The sequence below is a fragment of the Drosophila miranda genome (assembly GCF_003369915.1).
Source record: "Drosophila miranda strain MSH22 chromosome Y unlocalized genomic scaffold, D.miranda_PacBio2.1 Contig_Y1_pilon, whole genome shotgun sequence".
Taxonomy (NCBI): domain Eukaryota; kingdom Metazoa; phylum Arthropoda; class Insecta; order Diptera; family Drosophilidae; genus Drosophila; species Drosophila miranda.
Genome location: NW_022881603.1, coordinates 29,215,271 through 29,235,572, shown reverse-complemented (window position 1 = coordinate 29,235,572; position 20,302 = coordinate 29,215,271). Strand labels below are relative to the sequence as shown.

The following is a 20,302-nucleotide window of genomic DNA, read 5'->3' as shown; positions in this document are numbered from 1 at the left end:
GTATGTGCGTGACTGATTTCAAAATTTATCTTGAACCCAAAATAGTCTTGATGTGGATGCCAATAGAGGCCTAAGGTTTTAACGGGATCTTGGTACTCAAACTCTAATAATGTCTTATGAGATAAATGGTCTGGAGGTATGTCTTGTAGCAGAGAAGCGTCATTCGCAGACCACTTTCGAAGCTCCATTCCTGCTGATCGTAAGGCTCCGATCAATTGATTTTGAATTTCTAATGCTCCTTCGCGAGTGGAAGCTCCGCTTTGTACGTCGTCCACGTATATTTCGTGTCGAAGGACCCTTTCCGCGAGTGGGTATCGGTCTCGTTCATCCTGCGCCAGTTGATGTATGACGCGAATGGCTGTGTAAGGAGCTGAAGCGGTTCCAAACGTAACTGTGTTGAGATAATACTCAGCTACTTGGTTGTGTTCGTCATGCCAAAAGATGCGTTGATATTGCGAATCCCCTATATACAGCCGATATGCCTTCCTCAAGGGTAATAACTGGGTTGGACGAGGACGATGTGTTGATAGCAACCTACGCGGATGACACTGCAGTGCTGACCAGAAGTCCAAGCATAAATCTAGCTACGGAAGCTCTGCAACAATATGTGAGCAGCTTTGAGGTCTGGGCTCAGAAATGGAACATAGGCATCAACAGCAGCAAATGTGCTAATGTTACTTTTGCTACGAGAACACTTTCTTGCGGAGGCATTAATATGCTGGGCTCCACACTTACGCACAAGAGCTCGTACAAATACCTGGGTGTTGTACTCGACAGGTCACTAAATTTCAAAACCCATACTACCATGGTTCGACAGTCTGTGATGGCGAAAGCGGGAAAGATGGCGGGGCTACTTGCACCAAGAAATAAGCTATCGCTGTACAGCAAAGTCACGATATACAAGTCCATCCTCAGCCCCATATGGAAATACGCACTTCAAGTTTACGGCATCGCGTCAAAAACCAACTTAAATAAAATTAGAGTTGCTCAGTCAAAAATTCTACGACGAATATGCAATGCTCCATGGTACATACGAAACAGCGACATCGAGAGGGACCTAAAGGTTCCCAAAGTGGGCGATGTTATACAATTACATGCAGCAAGGTACTTGCAACGACTTGGTGGTCACCCTAATGCGCTAGCCAGACGTCTAATTAACCCGCCAAGGAAAAGAAGACTCAAAAGGAGTCATCCACTGGATCTCCCTACTAGATCCCTCCTATAACATCTCATTAACTTTTTGTAAATATTCTAAATAATGTATGTACCTACTCCATATATGTAACATTAAGTTTAAGTATGTATCTCCTGTGATCAATTGTTTTTCCCCTTAAATGTAAAACTAAATTAAGTTGCCACGAAAGGTAGCAGTAAACTTGTTTACAATAAAATACAAATTTTCCACATGAAAAAAAAAAAAAAAGATATTGCGAATCCTCTGCATTCATGTCAATGCATCTATACATCTTCTGAATGTCGGCAGCAAAAACAAAACGATGGAAACGCCAATTCAGGACCACGCCGGCTAGATCGTTTTGGAGCGCTGGTCCGGTGCATAGGACGTCATTGAGCGATTTTCCGTTTGACGTTTTACAGGAGGCGTCATATACTACTCTAACCTTAGTAGTGACACTTTCCTCTTTGAATACTGCGTGATGAGGCAAAGTGCAACATGTGGACTCGATTCCATTCTCCTTGCTAATGATGCAATGCTGCTGCTCCTTGGTTGTTACTTTGGTCACCTGGCCTAGTTGAAAGTACTCCTTCATGACTTCCTAATATTTGGCTTGCAGCTCCGGCTGCCTTTGGAATCTTCGTTGAAGCATTTGGAATCGATTAATCGCGATTTGACGTGATTTGCCTAGCACCTGCGAAGGGTCAAACAACCGCTTAAGTGGTAACCGTACCAAATACTTGCCGTTTCGTTGACGGATGTGAGTTCGTTGAAAAAAGCCCTCGCCCCCCCGCTCTTCTGGTGTGAGCTGTTTTGCAGAACCGAGATGCTCCATTTCGAAGAATTTCTGGACGAGATTCTCTAGCCTGTTGTGGTGACATCTAATGGTGACAGCGTGTGAGCGTGTGGAAGTGGCTCGACCAAAGACTATCCAGCCCAGCTGGGTGTGCTGTGCAATTGGTTGGTTCTCCTTTCCTCTGCGGATATCTGAAAGCAGGATCTGTGGGATTACGTCCGCTCCCAGCAGAAGATCAATCCGTTGTGATTTGTAGAACCTGGGATCGGCGAGTTCTATTCCGTTCAAATGAGGACATTGCTGCAATTTGATGGATTTTGAAGGTAATTGCGATGTAAGCGTTTTAAGTATAAACGCAGTATCAATGGTAGTACAAAACTGCGAAGTACAAGAACTTAATGACAATTCTGTAGTGTAGGTACACCTGTTCTTGGAGGTGGTCCCAACTCCAGCGATCTCTGCCGAAATTGGATGCCGCTTGAGGTTGAGAGCCTGCACTGTGTGCTCTGTAATGAGGGTTCCTTCCGAGCCTGAATCCACTAACGCACGTACCACAGCTGATTGGCCAGTGTGGGGGTTGTGGATTGTGACCAGGGCAGTGGCCAGAAGGACAGTGCTGGGTCCGTGATGCGTTGCCGTAGCGGAGACTAGTTGCGCAGAGTGTGTTCTCACAGACGAGTCGGTCGCTGCAGACTGTGGATGACCACCGGAACTAGTGTTGGGAACAACTGGGAGAGGCTGTGCAGTGCTCTGAGTAGGAAGTGGGGTCCTAGCGTAGAGTTGCGTAGGTGTAGCCCTGCCAGATGAGTCGCTCGTTGTATACTGCCAGGAGTTACCGGAACGAGCGCTATGGGAGGCTGCGTGAGGCTGTGTTGCCACCTGAGCAGGAGTTGGGAAGTGCAGCAGTGTATGGTGTCTTTGACCACACTGCGTGCAGTTCCTTTTACTGGTACATTTTGAAAGTGCATGGGAACGGCTCAGACAGTTGAGGCATGCCTTTGCATGATCGACGATGGCTTTCCTTGCAAAGCAGTCCTTGGACAAAAGGTCCGGGCAATGCCGAAGATTGTGACTGTCGCTACAGTAAGGGCAGCGAGTGTGTTCGGCAACCGCAGTCTTGGCGTGGAAACTGTTGCCCTTGTATGTTACGTTGCCAACTGACTTCTTCGGGTGCCTTTGATTGACAGGCTGCGGCACAGGTGTCCGCGTCGTGGAGTGGCCTCGATTTTCGAACCCATCGATGCTGACGAGACGGTCGTTGAGAAATGATTGTAGCTGAGAAAATGTGGCAAGTTCGGCAGAGCTACCGAGATGGAGCTCCCAAGCTTGCAGTGTCGTGCTTGGCAGTCTGGAAGTGAGATGATGAGCCATCCAATGCTGAACATCTAGATTCTTGAAAGCATTGAGACAAACCGTCGCAACATTAAGCATATGTTTTCTATCAGCAGACTGCTCCTTTGTCAACTGTGGCAAGTCATACAAACCGTTCATATGGTACATAAACTGCAGCCGTTTGTTGTCGTATCGCTTGAGGACGAGACTCCAAACTGTTGCATAGTTATTTCCCGCAAGCGCCATCTGCTGAATATCCTCGTCGCGATCCGAGGGAAGAGCTTGCTTCAGGAAATGAAACCTTTGGACGTCGGACAGTTTCTGGTTGTTATGGATGAGTTGAACAAATGCATCGTGAAATGCCGGCCAATCCACAAACTTGCCTGTAAATGTCGGTACAGGTAGCTTGGGCAATTGCACTGATGATACAGATGGATTTGCTGGCTCCGGATTCTGCTGTACCGGTGGTGCTCTTGGACATACATTTTCGTAGGCCTCTGATATGATGCTGAATGCCGTTGTATAGTCTTCATCAAAGCGAAAGGCTATGCGTACTTGGACATCGAAGTATTAGTAAACGTTGATGATTTTGCTCAAATTCACCTAAGAACCGTTGCAAAGTTTGTAAGCGCGTTTGAAAATAAGCTTTTGTTTTCCGATCTGCGCCATCCTTTCTGAAATTACGCACCGTTTGATTAACCCTCGCAATGAGATTTGTCTGAATAACACTGAGATTGTCGATCTCCACCTGAGGATCAGCTTCGAGGTCGTGGGTCTCGGCTGTTGACATGTTGCTGTTATATGTGTATGTACCTTTCTCACCCTTAGTTGCACTCTCTTTGACCTTGTACAAAATACCCACAACGAAACACTTACTCTGGTACTCGGGAGTGCTTCTCTTTGCTTAAAGCGTAGCTTAAGAGAACTTGCGAGTCGTTGTTTTTGGTGTTGTCCGAGCGGAGAGCAGAAACTGTGCTACTGTGAGCGTTGAGTTGAGGCCTTTTGTCTAGAGATGATGTGCAGCAACAGAACGCTCGTTGGTCTCTTGGTCTCTGCTTTGCATGAGAGAGAGGCTGCTGTCTAACCGTCGGCTTGTGTTGTTGTTGTGTGCTACTGTCCAGGCGCAGAGCTGTCGTCTGGTCTTCTTTGCCCCTGCTTCGTGCGAGAGATAGCGGCTGTTGGATAAACCGTTGGTTTGCGTTGTGTTTGCCGTTTACAGTTGCAGCCGGTAAAATATGATTTTATTTGTACATTTAACTGAACGCGGAACGAGGTAGAATCATATGCGTATAGTACGAATTAAACGCGGTTCCCCTCATGGGCCACCAAAAATGTTGTGAAATCCTCGATACGAGATTTCAATGTTGAGCAGAAATGCTCTGGGGAATCTTTGCGTTTAATAATGTACTACACGATATAGACAATTCGAGATTTATTCATTTGGACTTCAATCAACTTAAACTTTAATCTTAATCGCGTATAGAGTACAATGTAATGGGTAATACGGGTTTAAGCGCGGCCGGCTGCAACTGCTAATTGTCGTTGTGATTTCGTCGAAACGCAAACGAAGACTCTTCATGGTGATCGGAAACGAGGTTACGCCGCCCTAGCATGAAACGACGCCGTTCTCCGAGTGGGCAATCGCAGTTAGAGCGCTCTCACTCTCTTTGTAGTTTAACCCTTAGAAAACCGTCCAAGCATGTAAAAAAAATACCACAGAATTAGCAATAATATTTATATATTATGTAAAAGAACATTTTAATATAACTAAAAATGTTGAAGAAAAATTATTAATGGCTGCACAAAATTTAAATATTAATATATCAGTAAAATCATTTTATTTTAAAATTGTAAGCCTGTTAAGGGTTAATCAACATCAACATATGCCGTCTCACTCACACTTACTATACTATGTGCCTTTCACTCGCTCTTATTGCTAGCATACGTTAAGGGACGGACTTTTGCCGCCAGCCAAATCGAATCCTTCGTTTTTTCTTTTGTTTCTTTCTTTTCCGCGCGTGCCGACCGTAATTCGGTTCTGCCGACCGTGCGCAGTAGCAGAGAACTTCGTTTTATCTTTTCGTCTTCTTTGCGCTTGCGTCGACAGAACTCTTTTTCTTTCTTCGCTTTGCATTTGCTATTTGCAATCGTCAAATTGTGCGCAAACGAAGCGAAAGTGCTGTGAATTTTATTATTATCATAATTTAAATAATTAATAATATGTGTGCGCGCGTGTTAAATAATGAAAATCTCAATTGTATAAAAAGTCAAATTTGTGAAAAAACTGTGTTCAAATTATATTAATGTTTCGCTGCATTCACATTATACTTTATTCTTCTCGTATGCTCGGGAATAAAAGAAGAATAAAGAAATAGAATGTAAATCCGTATTAGCGAATTAAATTGTTATAATCCGCGGTGGGCACGAAATTGCAATTTTTGAGCAGTCTAGCAGCAAAACAAACAACAAAAGAAAAGCAACAAAAAGTAACCCTTATTTGTGCTGCTTGTCTCGAGCAGGTACATTTTTTTGCGCGTTTTGTTTTTGTTGTTGGAGGAAATGAACAGCCCACCGCTGACCTACAGTGAACATTGTTGTTTTTGTTGAAACAAACAACCGTTTTAAAAATCGAACAAATTCTTTCTTTTAATACAATTGAACCAAATTAATAGTAATTGTACATATATATAATCAGGCAGGCTCCGTTTTTCATTTACTTTTGCGGATTACGTTTTCAGCCAAAACGTTTCGTTTTCGTTTTAAGGTGCTCCAGTTTTCACATATTTTTTTTTATCGATATGTTTCTTTTTTCATCGTTTCTGGCAAACAAAAACAGCTGACCTGGCTGCTTTGTAAAAATACAGCGTGATTAAAATGCCTTTTATTTTTTCAATTGCTTGTTTTGAAGCAAAACGATTGCAGAAATTACGTGATCTAAGAAGATCTAGACATCTTAGATGCAACACTTGTGTATTTAAAATGTCTGACGAACTGTGAGTAACAGCATGCGTATTGAAAATTAAATTGCTAATGGTAAAGCTTTCAGATTTGTGAAGATTTCGGATCGACAAAAAAACTTTCAAAATGATGTTGGAGAAAGTTCAACCCCATTTAGGTGTTACCAGGAAGTTATCTCCCTCTACGCCATTGGCTTCAGTAATGCGATATCTCGCCACTGGCTGCTACCAGTGGGCAGTTGCCAAAGACCACCATATAAACATTGGACGCAGTACATTTGGAAAGATTCTTCACAAACTTATTCCGTTGATGGACAGGCTGTTATGTGTTGAGTTCATTTCGTTGCAGATGAATAATCATCAATTGCAACAATCATATGAATATTTCTATCGGAACTTTAAATTGCCTCGAATTGGTGCCTGTGTGGATGGAACTCACATCAGAATACTAAAGCCTGTACAAAACCACTCTGTGTTCTATAATAGGAAATGATTTTATAGCATGAATGCCATGGTGGTGTGTAACTACAATATGGAGATAATTGCTATTGATGCCATGCACCCTGGTTCCTGCCATGACTCCTTCATTTGGAATCACTCCCCTGCTAGGGAATATTTATCCACGACCATTAATAGGTTTGTTTTGGCTGATTCGGGCTACGCTCTAGAGAGTTTTGTTCTGACTCCTTATAGGAGCGCGGAGATAGCCACCTATCAGCAAAGATTCAACATAAAGCATACTGGAGCACGAAATATAGAACGCACCATTGGAGTCCTTAAAATCCGTTTCCGTTGCTTGCAACGCACTTTAAATTACCCACCAATATTTTGTTGCCAAATTATAAATGTATGCTGTGCCCTGCACAATATTTGTAGAAGACGTAATGTCTTAATCGAGAAATCGTAATTTAAATAGTTTTCGTGTCTGTACCGAAACCTTACCTTGCTGATTTTACTCCTTCCATAAATATTCCGAACTTTCCTAGATCTTATCAAATAAAAAGTTATTCCCGTCTGTCCAATCCATGCTTCCAAGGTTTGGATTTAAAATAGACTTCAGATAAAACGAAACTTTAAAATTGAAAAACGAATGCAAAAAAGTATTCAACCTGTTTCCGCCCGGGATGTCTTAATCGAGGAATCGTAATTTAAATAGGTGATAGTCTGTACCGAAACCTTACCTTGCTGATTTTACTCCTTCCATAAATATTCCGAACTTTCCTAGATCTTATCAAATAAAAAGTTATTCCCGTCTGTCCAATCCATGCTTCCAAGGTTTGGATTTAAAATAGACTTCAGATAAAACGAAACTTTAAAATTGAAAAACGAATGCAAAAAAGTATTCAACCTGTTTCCGCCCGGGATGTCTTAATCGAGGAATCGTAATTTAAATAGTTTTCGTGTCTGTACCGAAACCTTACCTTGCTGATTTTACTCCTTCCATAAATATTCCGAACTTTCCTAGATCTTATCAAATAAAAAGTTATTCCCGTCTGTCCAATCCATGCTTCCAAGGTTTGGATTTAAAATAGACTTCAGATAAAACGAAACTTGAAAATTGAAAAACGAATACAAAAAAGTATTCAACCTGTTTCCGCCCGGGATCGAACCGGGGGCCTTTATGTTTTCTCAGCCTCTCTCTGCCGATGACATTCCCTACTTTGTTTACCTTGCTTATTGCATTTGTTTATATATGTATGTATGTTCGAGTACCGCCTGCGGCACCAATACACCAGCATCAGGGTGCAATTTGAAGGTTAGTGCTCACAGTGGCTGGGGTCTGAAACACCACGCCTAAGATTTAAAGAGCAAAGCATTTCTTTCCCGGTCTTGTGTTTATTTATTTTCGATACATCTCCTCTTTCTCTTTGCTCGGATCTTTGCTGTGTTGTTTTTTCTGCGTTGCTTCTGCTCTGGGTTGTCGCGCCTGTCGTAGCACGTGGGCAGGAAGGAAAGTGTGTGGTTTTCCCCCTGCTTTTCACTGTGTAAAGTGTCAGACTGGGAAGTAAATATAATTTTTTTTCTTTTTATCCAAAATTATAAATTAAATAAAGTGAAATATGCGGCACAACTCCCTCCTTATTCCCATCCCTCTCTCTATATCTCTGTCTCTCTTGCACTCTCCCCCAAAACAGTTTTGGCCATTCACAGGAAAAGCAGACAGCTAGAAAGTTCTCTCAGTGCTATTCCTCTCTCGCTTAAATTTTGGGTGGTTGTGTTTGCCCGCTCTCTCTCGCTCTCTCTCTCTCTGTTGCCACCCCCTTTTTTCCATTTCGCATGTGTTTGTGTGTGTACATAACGGGAACAGTGTAGAACCGTGATCTGCCGTTTTAAGGTCAGTTGAAAATTTTCCAGCTGAGCGTAAAGTAAGCGTACAAAATGTGAAGGAAAAGCAATTTGAAAATAAAATTCCCTTTTCCCCTTTACGTTTGCAGCATTTAAGCAGAAAAGGAAGCAAACATGACTGAAGTCGAGCAACCGCCACAGAATGGCATAGACCCAACCGCCGGCGATCACGACGAGGACAGCAAAGCGCGTCCCGCCGATATTGAACAGGTAAGTGGCGATTGAAAGCAATTTCTGCCTTTTCCGATGCACCATCACCTCTGGGTCACGTCGATCTTCCACAGGATATGCGCGAAATGGAGCGCCGCAAACGCGTCGAAGCCATTATGGGCTCGAGGCTGTTCCGCGAGGAACTGGAACGCATCGTCGATTCGGCCCGTGAGGGAGGTGGCGGGGCCAGCGGCATACTGCAGCAGCTGTCGGACATTGTGGGCGTGCCGGTGAGCCGGGTGGGCAGCGTTTTCAAGAGCAGCAGTTGCATGGTGCCCATCAACGATATACGCGGCGTGGAGTCCATGGGCTATGCCAAGGGCGAGAAAATACTCCGCTGCAAGCTGGCTGCCACATTCCGTCTGTTGGATTTGTACGGCTGGACGCAGGGTCTGGGGGCACAGATCACCGCACGCCTAAAGGTCGATCAGGAGTACTTCCTGGTCAATCCCTATGGCCTGCTCTATCATGAAGTCACTGCCTCGGCGCTAAACAAGGTGGATATACAGGGCCATATTGTGGAGCAGGGAACCACCAACTTTGGCGTGAACAAAAGCCGTAAGTCGCCAACACCCCTTGCATTTAATATTTGAAATTTTTAACATTTCCGCTCCCCCCAACCAGACTTTGTCCTCCACTCGGTGGTGCATGCAGCACGCCCCGACATTAGCTGCGCCATCTACATTGGCTGCAGTCCGGTTGTGGCCATCTCTTCGTTGAAGACCGGCCTGCTGCCCCTCACCAGGGATGCCTGTGTGCTGGGCGAGATCACCACGCACGCGTACACGGGTCTGCTCGATGAGGAGGAGCGCAACCGCCTTGTCCGCAGCCTGGGGCCCAACTCCAAGGTCATACTGTTGGCCAACCACGGCGCCTTATGCTGCGGCGAGACCATCGAAGAGGCCTTCTTCGCCGCCTGCCACATTGTGCAGGCGTGCGAGACGCAACTGAAGCTACTGCCCGTGGGTGTCGACAATCTCGTCCTGATTCCCGAGGAGACGCGCAAGATCATCTACGAGCAGTCGCGCCGGCCCCAAGAGGACCTGGAGAAGAAGTTTGCCGTCGTCACGGCAGCCGAGAATGGGGCCACTGCCGCGGAGCCTGCTGTCGCTGAACAGTCGGCTCCCACGCCCAAAATCGGCAGTCCGCCCAAGTGGCGCGTTGGGGGAGCCGACTTCGAGGCCCATATGCGCATGCTGGACAATGCTGGCTATCGCACAGGCTACATCTACCGCCATCCCCTGATTAAATCGGATCCACCCAAGCCTAAGAACGACGTGGAGCTGCCACCGGCCGTGTCATCTCTCGGCTATCTGCTCGAGGAGGAGGAGCTCTTTAGACAGGGGTAAGGGAAAAGCCAAGGCTCTTCCAAGAGTGATCCTAACGATTCCAATTATCTAATGCCTCCAACAGCATCTGGAAGAAGGGAGATATGCGCAAAGGAGGCGACCGCAGTCGCTGGCTCAACTCCCCGAATGTGTATCAGAAGGTCGAAGTCCTGGAGACGGGCACCCCAGATCCCAAGAAAATCACAAAGGTAGAGATCATAACTTTCGAAGATAAACACCAGACCACGACAGCGTCCACACAGCAGCGGAATGTTGCTAGCCTTAAGGAGATTGAAGGGAATTAGTTGAGCCGACCAACCCACCCGAACCCAACCCAACCCAAAGAAAACCCCACACTACCCAGACATTCCACTTGCTCCGCCTCCATTTATGATTTCCCCTTTAGCTAGTTTCAGTTTCGATTCTGCTGCTAAACTTGCGAATATATTCACGCATAATAATTCTATGCCTAGCCACTAAGTAAATCAAAGTAATCGTATAAAATATTAGTACATGAACTATATATTTATATACATTCTAATAGATTTTTAAATCGTGCTAAACAAAACAAAAGATATTTTACCCGCTTTGCCAGCAAACAATTTCTGTAATTTGTGCATTACATTACCCAAATAAATATTTAACTTAAAACCGAAAATAACTCTTGCATAGATGGATGATTTTGTGCCTCCTTTACGGGGTCTTCCCCTGCTGTCTGTCTCTCTTTCTTCCACTATAACGAATCGAACGAATGCTCTGTAAAACAATGCAAAGAAAGAGAAAGAAATTTGTTGTTAAGTATTTAATCATTCAAATACAAAACCGTTTCATTTATATTCATTTTATCCAACATTTTTATTTTTTAAAACATTTGTTTGTTCCGTTGACATTTAAACAAATTTTTCTTTGCATGTTTTCTTTGCATTATGGTTAAGATTTCTTTCAATTAAATATATATATATTTTTTTTAATATTTGTATAAATCTTTTCTTTACGTATTTTTTTCTTCCTCATTTGTTCTCAAGGCACAAAATTATTTCTGATTGTTATTTTTGTTATCTTAAGAACATTTTCGATAATACAATAGTTAAAAAAACAAAAAAAAAAACATTGATTATAAATGCTTAAAGAATTGTATTTTTTATATAATTAACACTGAAGCGTATATATGTATAAGATGTATAAGCCCAACAAACGTTGGGCTAACGCCTATAGACAGCATTTCGATGTAGCTTTAAGTATTTTAGATTTAAGCATATCGGCCCCTAAATTAAACAAATTTCTTTCTCTTTCTTTTCTACTTGCATTGTCCCACCCCATTGACCCACACCGTAAAAATGCTTGCGTGCTCAAATTGAATACTATAACCTTCAAAGTGGATCGCTGAGGGTTCACCCACCCATTCGACGCCCGTGAGGATCGAAGATCCGCTGCAGTTTGTGCCATGTGGGACGAATACCAAGGAGTTTAAGCGCATCCAACAGCAAGTCAGTATTCATTTAGTTGATTCAATTCCCCTTTAGATCATCCCCTATGTATGCTTGTCTTAGATCAAGGATAATCGACGTGCGGACAAAATCTCAGCTGGACCACAGTCTCATATACTGGAGGGCGTGACCTGGGACGAAGCGAACCGCATCAAAGATGCCACTGTCTCGCAGGCCGGTGATCATGTGGTGCTAATGGGCGCCGCCTCCAAGGGAATCATTCAGCGGGGCTTCCAGCACAATGCGACTGTCTACAAGGCGCCATACGCTAAGAATCCCTTCGACAATGTGACCGACGATGAGCTGAATGAGTACAAGCGGACGGTGGAGCGCAAAAAGAAGAGCATTCATGGCGAATGTAAGTGTGCATCTAAGATCCTGTCTGTTATACATCATTCACTCAAATATTTGTACATCTTTCAGACACCGATACGGACTTTTCGGGATCAGAGGCTCTTAACTCGATGCAGGCAGCGGGAGCTTTGGCTCATGCTAAACACGCACAGAGCGAACCCGAGACGGGTATGTCATGTTCGTGCCATCCGTTTGGCTACATTTGGCTAGATCTGCATTAATAACCCTCCAAATCTGTTGTTTCCCATAACATTTCTGTAATATTTTAGAACACCAAATTATCCAGATTCAAACGCAACAGGCGCCCATTCCCAGCCAAGCGGAAGTTGTATTGAGCGATGGTAAGTCCAGTCCATGTTCTCTGTTCCTATCTTTTTATGTTTTGCTACTATCCAGTTCATATAATCGTGATCGTATGATTTACCATACTCCAATACCGAACACGTCCATATAATGCTCAGAGTTATGTCTTTGCTTGGCCAATATATGAACAAAATTTCAATTTTCAGATGTCTTATGTTTTTATACCCGATACTCAAAATGAGTATTGGGGTATATTAGATTTGTGGTAAAAGTGGATGTGTGCAACGTCCAGAAGGAATCGTTTCCGACCCCATAAAGTATATATATTCTTGATCAGCATCAATAGCCGAGTCGATTGAGCCCTGTCCGTCTGTCCGTCCCCTTCAGCGCCTAGTGATCAAAGACTATAAGAGCTAGAGCAACGATGTTTTGGATCCAGACTTCTGTGATATGTCACTGCTACAAAAATATTTCAAAACTTCGCCCCGCCCACTTCCGCCCCCACAAAGGACGAAAATCTGTGGCATCCACATTTTTAAAGATACGATAAAACCAAAAACGCAGAATCGTAGAGGATGACTATATGTTTTAGAATGTAAGATCTCAACCAGATCGTATAATTATTATAGCCAGAATCAAGAAAACAATTTCATTCTTTCTCGCTCTGTCTCTCTCTAACACACAGGTTTCATGGTCGGTTTTGCCAATTGCAAAATATGAGTTCAAGGATCTCAGAACCTATAAGAGCCAGAGCAACCAAATTTGGTATCCACACTCCTGTGATATCGGACCTTGACCGTTTCGTGTCCAAATTTCGCCACACCCCCTTCCGCCCCCGCAAAGGACGAAAAACTGGGGCATCCACAAATCTCAGAGACTATTAAGGCTAGAGTAACCAAATTTTGTATCCGCACTTCTGTTAGATCTCACTATAAACCGTATATCTCAGAATTTCGCCCCACCCCCTTCCGCCCCCACAAAAGACGAAAATCTGTTGCATCCACAATATTGCACATTTGAGAAAACTAAAAACGCAGAATCATAGATAATGACCATATCTATCAGATTGCTGAATCTGGACCAGATCAGATAATTTTTATAGCCAAAAGGAACAAATCAATTTGCACTGGCTTCGCAGCGCCCGACGTCTCGCTCAGACTGATTTTCTGTCTCTCTCGCACGCACTCTTTGTCGTGTCGTTTAATATTAGCTGCGTCTGCCGGAGGAGAGCCATACTGACTTAGTATCGGGTATAACTGTAGAGTTGCGGTGTCCGCAGCAACTCACAACGTTCCCCCTCGTTTTTAATGTGTTAAGTCCTTATGTATTTCCTTTTTATCCCATTCCATTCCTCTGGATGCATTTGTTTTATGATTGTTTTAGTTTATTACGTTTATAAGTTACATAAGTTACACGCAGAAACACGATAAATCTAACGAAGTTATTTGTTTTGTTTATTTTATGGATCATTTATTATAATTATTAGACTTCTAACATTTGATAACCTATTTTTTCTTATGCTATTTTCCCCTCTTTATTTTTTTTATCTGCCTAACACAAACACACACACGCCTATAAATAAATTTACAAAATAATGATAAAAAAAAAAACCTATACTTAACAAAAAAGTACTCGTAGCACTTGACACAGTCTCGACTTCGTTTCTGTGAGGAAAATAATTCAAAATTGTTTAATACTTTCACTCCACTACTGTCTCTACTGTACACCACTTATTCTGCAGTTTAATAGCTCCTAGCCAACGGTCCTAAAACTGTTTTAGTTAGTTATACTAACTAGATGTAGATATCGGTATTTTTGCATACTAATTATACGTACTAGTCGTGTTACTCCTATATTTGTATATTACATACTTTAAATACTTTTCGGTGCCAAGGAAGAACATCCAACTGTTGTATGCCGTGTATTAAATGAGTATTATTTTCAACGATCAACAACAAATCACAGCACAACAACAACTACTACGCACAGCAAAAAAGCTAAGCTATAGATCAGATCGGAACGCATTCTCCTTTGCAGAAAATCCATCTATGACAGTCCCCCGTCCGTTTACCAGTTCAGTATTTAATAACTTTCATTTCCAGACCAACCATCAACAACAAGAACCAACCAGCCCCGAAGCTCTCAGAAAGAACACAAAACTTGTACTTCAACTACCACTAAACAAAAAAAACACTTATTTTTGAGCTAGAGGTGAGTGCAGCCCCGAAAGGTTTAGTGTGTAGAAACCAAAGCCATCACAAATCGAAGAAATTTACTCGTAGTATATACTATATAGTTTATAGAAAGCAAAAGAACAGAACATTCGACATGACATGTTAACTGCTGCATTGCCTTGCCTTGCCTTGCATTGCCACAGAACTTTCTGCTCGGCTCGGCTCTGCCCTGTTTTGTTTGGTTTTATTTTGTGTTGCCATTCAGAGCCAATCAATCATTCTTCTGGCCATTCTAGCTCCATTGTCCAAGGAATTCTTTGGCTGTTGCACAGCTGTTTTAGTTTAAGCCTTTTAGTCTATACTAATGCACATCTATGCAGCATGCTTGCTTATTCAGTACTAAACCTAGACACCTTTCAGCTCACTTTCTACACTAAGTATTTCTAGTTTTAAGGCATACAATTTAAGGGCTTTACTCTAGACGCCGTTTTCGTGTGTTTGCCATGCCATTTAATTGTTTTATTTGATTTCTCAATACTGTTTTAGCCACACTTAGTTTTATAAATGGCGAACGCTCTCACACAGCAACAAATCGCAAGCCGCCAACAGGCCGAGGTAACAAAAATTCCCCCCTCCACCCAAAAAAAGAAAAGAAAAAACCGAAGAGTTTTCCTTCAATGTACTCAGGCTGTACGCCCAGGAACGCCCATGTATATATAATCCCAACTAATTAATTGGTGTATATTTGTATGCAAAGATAACCCTTCTATATACTCGTATATAGTCCACCAAAACAAAGTCACCAAAACAAAAGCACCCGAACTAAACCCTAGCTCTAGTCCATCCATACTATCAATCTAATTCAGCAATTCAGTTCATACTCCGGTTAGATGATGGAATATATCATTCAGAACTATTCGGTTTGGTGGAAGCAATCGTATTACCCCTTGCTATGGCAATGGCCAGGAATATTTATTATTTGTAATCAAGTTTCAGCCTAGGTACAGTCCCCTTGGATATACACACACTCTTATACATCCAAACAAACAAAAAATACGTATCGAAATCTATCTATGTATGTACTACTCTCCCCTGCCCTCGTATGTATTCATCGAGTCCCAGACTCCCTTTACGTATTTTGCCATAGATACTAATTGTACACCTCTTTGGCTCTTCTCTCCATATTTTCGTCTTGCATTGTGAAGCTGTGCAAGTCCTTGAGAAGTCGTCCATGGGTAAGGAGACCGAGACACCCACCAGTTCAGATGCGAACAGCCACGGGCATGAGCTGGACAAGGAGAATAACCGTATTCGGAATATAAGCGTCTCTTCGACTAGCAAGTGTCGCCGCGATCTATTCCCAGCGCCAAAGAGCGATCCTCCGTCGATTGAATTAGATATGGGGTCGGGGTCGGGCTCGGGCTCGGGGTCGGGCTCGGGTTCTGGGGTGGCCGACTTGGCACAGCATCTGGTTCCTGTCCAGCAGGGGCAGGACCAGCTTTATTCCTATGTTTATGCGGCAGTTGCCGCCGCCTCCTTGGGGCAATGCTCTCAGCCGGAGATTTGCTCGGCCCTGCTGAGGACCCTTCATAACGAGCAGTTGGTTAATCTGGCCGCCTACTATCGCAGCTCAAATGGCACGTCTAGTACGGGCACGGGCACGGGCACAGGCTCCTCCAACATAGTCCAGCGCCCGCTGGAGCCGGCCAACACCAATCTCATTCACCCGCCGTACCGCACCCACTCGCACTTTGGATTCCAGTCCCCCGTCAGATGCCATGCGCCCACAAGCATCTGCCAGGGCGCGACGGTTTGGCCGCACTGGGCTACCGGCCCATGCAGCGTGCCATCAGTTACGAGGAGATCTTCGCCAGTCCCCGCTACGAGCAGCTCTGCCAGCCCTGCATCGACAAGCTGCTGCGCCTCAAGCCGGAGCTGCAGCGCGTGCGCGGACCCAACAGTGGCTCCTGCGAGGACGATCTGGCCAGCATGGGCAGCGGCAGTGTCACGCCCAAGCAGCAAAGGCTGGCGCCACTGCCAGAGATACCCGGCTTCGGGCAACAAGATGCCAGCACGCAGACCTCGCTTCAGTCCACGAACTTTCTCAGCGAAATCGAACGCTTCAACTTCTCCGAGGAGTCGACAAATCTGGGCTTCACGCCAGGTGTGGTGGCCATCACCAGTGATTTTAGTTTGCCAGGCTTGGACGGCAGTCCGGGCGCCAGTGCGACCAGTGCCCCGCCGCCCAGAGCTTATCCCCCAATGGAGCCGCGAACGGGCACAAACATAACCGAAGTGTGGAACTTTGGCAACTGGCAGGAGCCAACGAATCGGAATCCAGAGGATGCTGCCGATGGGGAGTCGGAGTTCCGCCAACAGCCGCTTACCGAGCGTCGGATTACCCTGGAGATCACGCAACACTTCCAGCCCACTGGAGAGGAGCAGAGGCAGGACCAGGACCAGGAGCAGGAACAGGAACAGGGGCGCCAACTAATGACACGAGATGAGCGCCAGCGCCGCAAGTCCGAGTTCCAGGAACTCTGGCAGGACCACGTCCAGTACTTTGGGGACAAGGAGAAGATGCAACAGGAGCCGCCGTCCAGGACAGAGCACACACTGAAGGTGAGCCTGGATGAGCAGGAGGTCAGGGCTTTGCGGGCCAATGGCTGGCTAGACCATGAGGGGGACCCAGAGACCAATACCACAATGACTGACAATACGGCGGATGATCTGCCGCAAATCCTGCAAGATTTTGAGGATAGTCTCAGCCTGGCCGGCGAAAACCTGCAGAAACTGGTGGCAACCACCAAAAGGCTTCAACCCCTGGAGTTGGATGACACGGAAGTGCCAGAACCTGGCACGCTCTTCCGATCGATCAGCCTGGAGAACATTCCGAATGCCATCGACTCGCTTTGCCTGGTGGAACTGGCGACGGAGTTAGCCGACGACACGAGCGATTCATCTAACGAGTCCATTATCCACTTTGAAGAAAAGCGTGACGATGAGAAGCCTGTCACACCCGTTCCGAACGACCCGGAAGAGGCCACTGAAAAGGAGAAGGTCCAGATTGAACGCAACGATGAAAAGGATGTCGATGAGAATGAGAACGAGATCGAGACAGGCACAGAGTTCGAAGGCTTCACCAGTAGCTCTGAGTCGGCAGATCCCTTCCATGGGGAGGAGATTCCTGCAAGATACCAACCCCCGCAGGACAGCGAGAATTTCTCTCAGATGGAGCTGGAAATCCTGAAGCGCATCGAGGTAGACAAAGTCAGGGAGAGCGAGCCCATCTTTGGCAAAATTGATCACAGCATTCGCAACAAGCAGACGCCCAAGAAGCTGCAGCATCTGGTCCGCGAGGAGATGTTCCGCACCTGCACGCACGTCTACACCTGTCCGGGTCCGAGTACGAGTCGGATCTCAACCAGCACAAACTCGGCCCTGTCCATGCACAACATCAGTGCGCCGTGCAGTTCCACGGCCCACAAGCATCTGGTGACGCGACCCTGCCTTCGATTATCGCAGTCTTTGTCAAATCCCCAGCCACAGCAGCAAGAGGAGGAGGAGCAGTCGGAGGAGAGGGACCGCCTGGACACCCAACCGAGTAGCCCTCTGAAGCGTACCATCTCCTCCACGACCTTCGTGTGCCGTCGCAGTCCCAACAGGAAGCGCAATTTCATCCTGGAGAACATCCGCAATGTCGGCAGGCCGCGATCGGCCACAAGGCCAACGACCAGTTCGATCAAAAAGCAAAGGACTATGTCACAGCCCAGGAGCGCTGCCAGCGTGTCGTCCGTGTGCACCTTCAAGATCGGCCAGCGGGACAACGGGTCTCGTCTTTGGGTGTCCCTACCCACGCCACCGCGTGCCCAGAACCGGAATGCTGCAAGCAGTCCAAGCACTCCGCGCCAAATGCCACGCAGTCCGTACTCGCCCCATAACAAGCGACGCAAAGCGGGTGTTTATCTTACGCCTGTGCGGCGTTGCGCCATGAATCCGGCCTTGAACCTCGATCGGATCTCGTCGGACACATCGCTGAACTACTCCTTGGATCGCACGCTCTCGAGCAGCACGTTCTGCGTGCCTACAGAGGGTGATCCCGAGGCGGATAACGTGTCGACAACCACATTCGAGGTTGACTGCAGTCAGGATCAGGGGCACGAGCAGGAGGATCAAAGCCCGGTCTCCACTCAAAATGAATCTTCAGCAGCTATGGGAGCAGACGTTGGGAATGCCACCGCATGCAGCATTTACTACAGTGCCAATGACAACACTCAGGATCAGAGTCACGAATCGGTGCAAACTTTAAGCGATAGATCCCTGACAAGCGATGAACAGCCAACGGAAGGGGAGACTGCCGGTGATGGCCAGGATGATACCAGAAATGACACAGATTCGACTAAAGACTCCTCCCACGTAATAGAAGCTGATACTGAGACATCCTGCAAGAGTTCTGAAGGGATACAATCAATTGAGTTAGAAGTTCAAAAGGCAGAAACGCAGACAAATCTAGATGCCAGTGAAGAAGATTCATCCTCGTCGGATGGTCATTCGAATACGGAAGAAGAAGAAACCCCTGTAGAGGCCGAAGTAACTAATCGCGACTCGAATGCTAGTAGCTCTACTTCATTCAAAAGTGTTCTCGAAATGTCCACTCAAAGTGGGGACGGAGACGAAGACACGGAGAGAGACACCGGAGGAACTCCAACGGAAAAGCAGCTTGTGGGCTCCGATGCCGAAGCAGATGAATCGAACGACGACGAAACGGATACAAAGAATACTTCCGATAAAGCGGAGGACAGTGAAGGGGAACAAGAATCCAGTGTAATCGGAGGAGATCTAAGACGGATTGAATCAGGACCGATTGATAATCATCCCACTGACACTGGAGACTCGACAAATGACGGGGAAAACTCCGGCAATGTGGAAGAGATGCCTTCGACTAGTTTAACATTGGGGCTCACCGAAGAGGAATTTCGCGACCAGAGCAGTGCCGCCGTCGAAGTGTTAGATATGCCAGAATCTGAAACTGATGACGAAAAACCAGCAGATGCGTCAAAGGAAACCCAGAATCGAGAAACTGGGGGAGTAGGAACATCAGAGGAGTCTGACGACGATGAGGAAGTTGTCCTGGTAATGAATTGCACTTTACAGGGCACGCAAATCCATGTGTGGGAGAACGTGGTACAAGAAGAGGATGTGGATCCTACACCGGACACGTTGAAACACGATAAAGATCTCGATAAACAAACGGATGCAACTGATTGATGGTCAAAACAGAGCCGAGCAAATCCCCAATATTTCTTCTCTTGCCCATCTATTTTTTTCCACTTTTCTTCTCCACATTTGCTGTGTCCAAGCAGTCAGTCCTCCAGGCCCCCGTCAGATATTTTTATTTTTGTAGGTCTTAAAGGAATCACATTTACAGTTTTTATGTACCCTATTGCTTGGCATGAATGGAATTTTTGAGTTGTAGCCTTGTTTATGTGCACTTTACATCGTATCATATGTATTCTAACCCACACAAAACACGATTAATTAATTTTATGTATGGCAAAGGGTTTGTATTGAATGAAAGTATCAAATAAAGATTTATTTTGTAATATATTTATTATTATTTAAATGGTTCAAGGTGTACAAATCCTCCAGAGGTCCCCCAGTGTTTGCGTTGAGTCCTGTGGGCAGCTACGTCGTACACTGTTAAATGTTTAATGTAATAAATACAAAGAAAAAGGTGAAAGAGTCACATGAACAAAATGCTAGGCGATATAATCTACGCTGTCGGAATGTAGAGTTTAAGGTTGGAGAGCCAGTACTTGCCCGCAATTTCTGCCAAAGCAA

At 45.3% G+C, this 20,302-nt stretch overlaps 1 pseudogene; it reads left to right on the top strand.

The window, feature by feature from the left end:
* The first annotated feature begins 8,305 nt into the window (after positions 1-8,305).
* On the top strand, positions 8,306-20,068 carry LOC117190650 (annotated as a pseudogene).
* Positions 20,069-20,302: the final 234 nt, after the last annotated feature.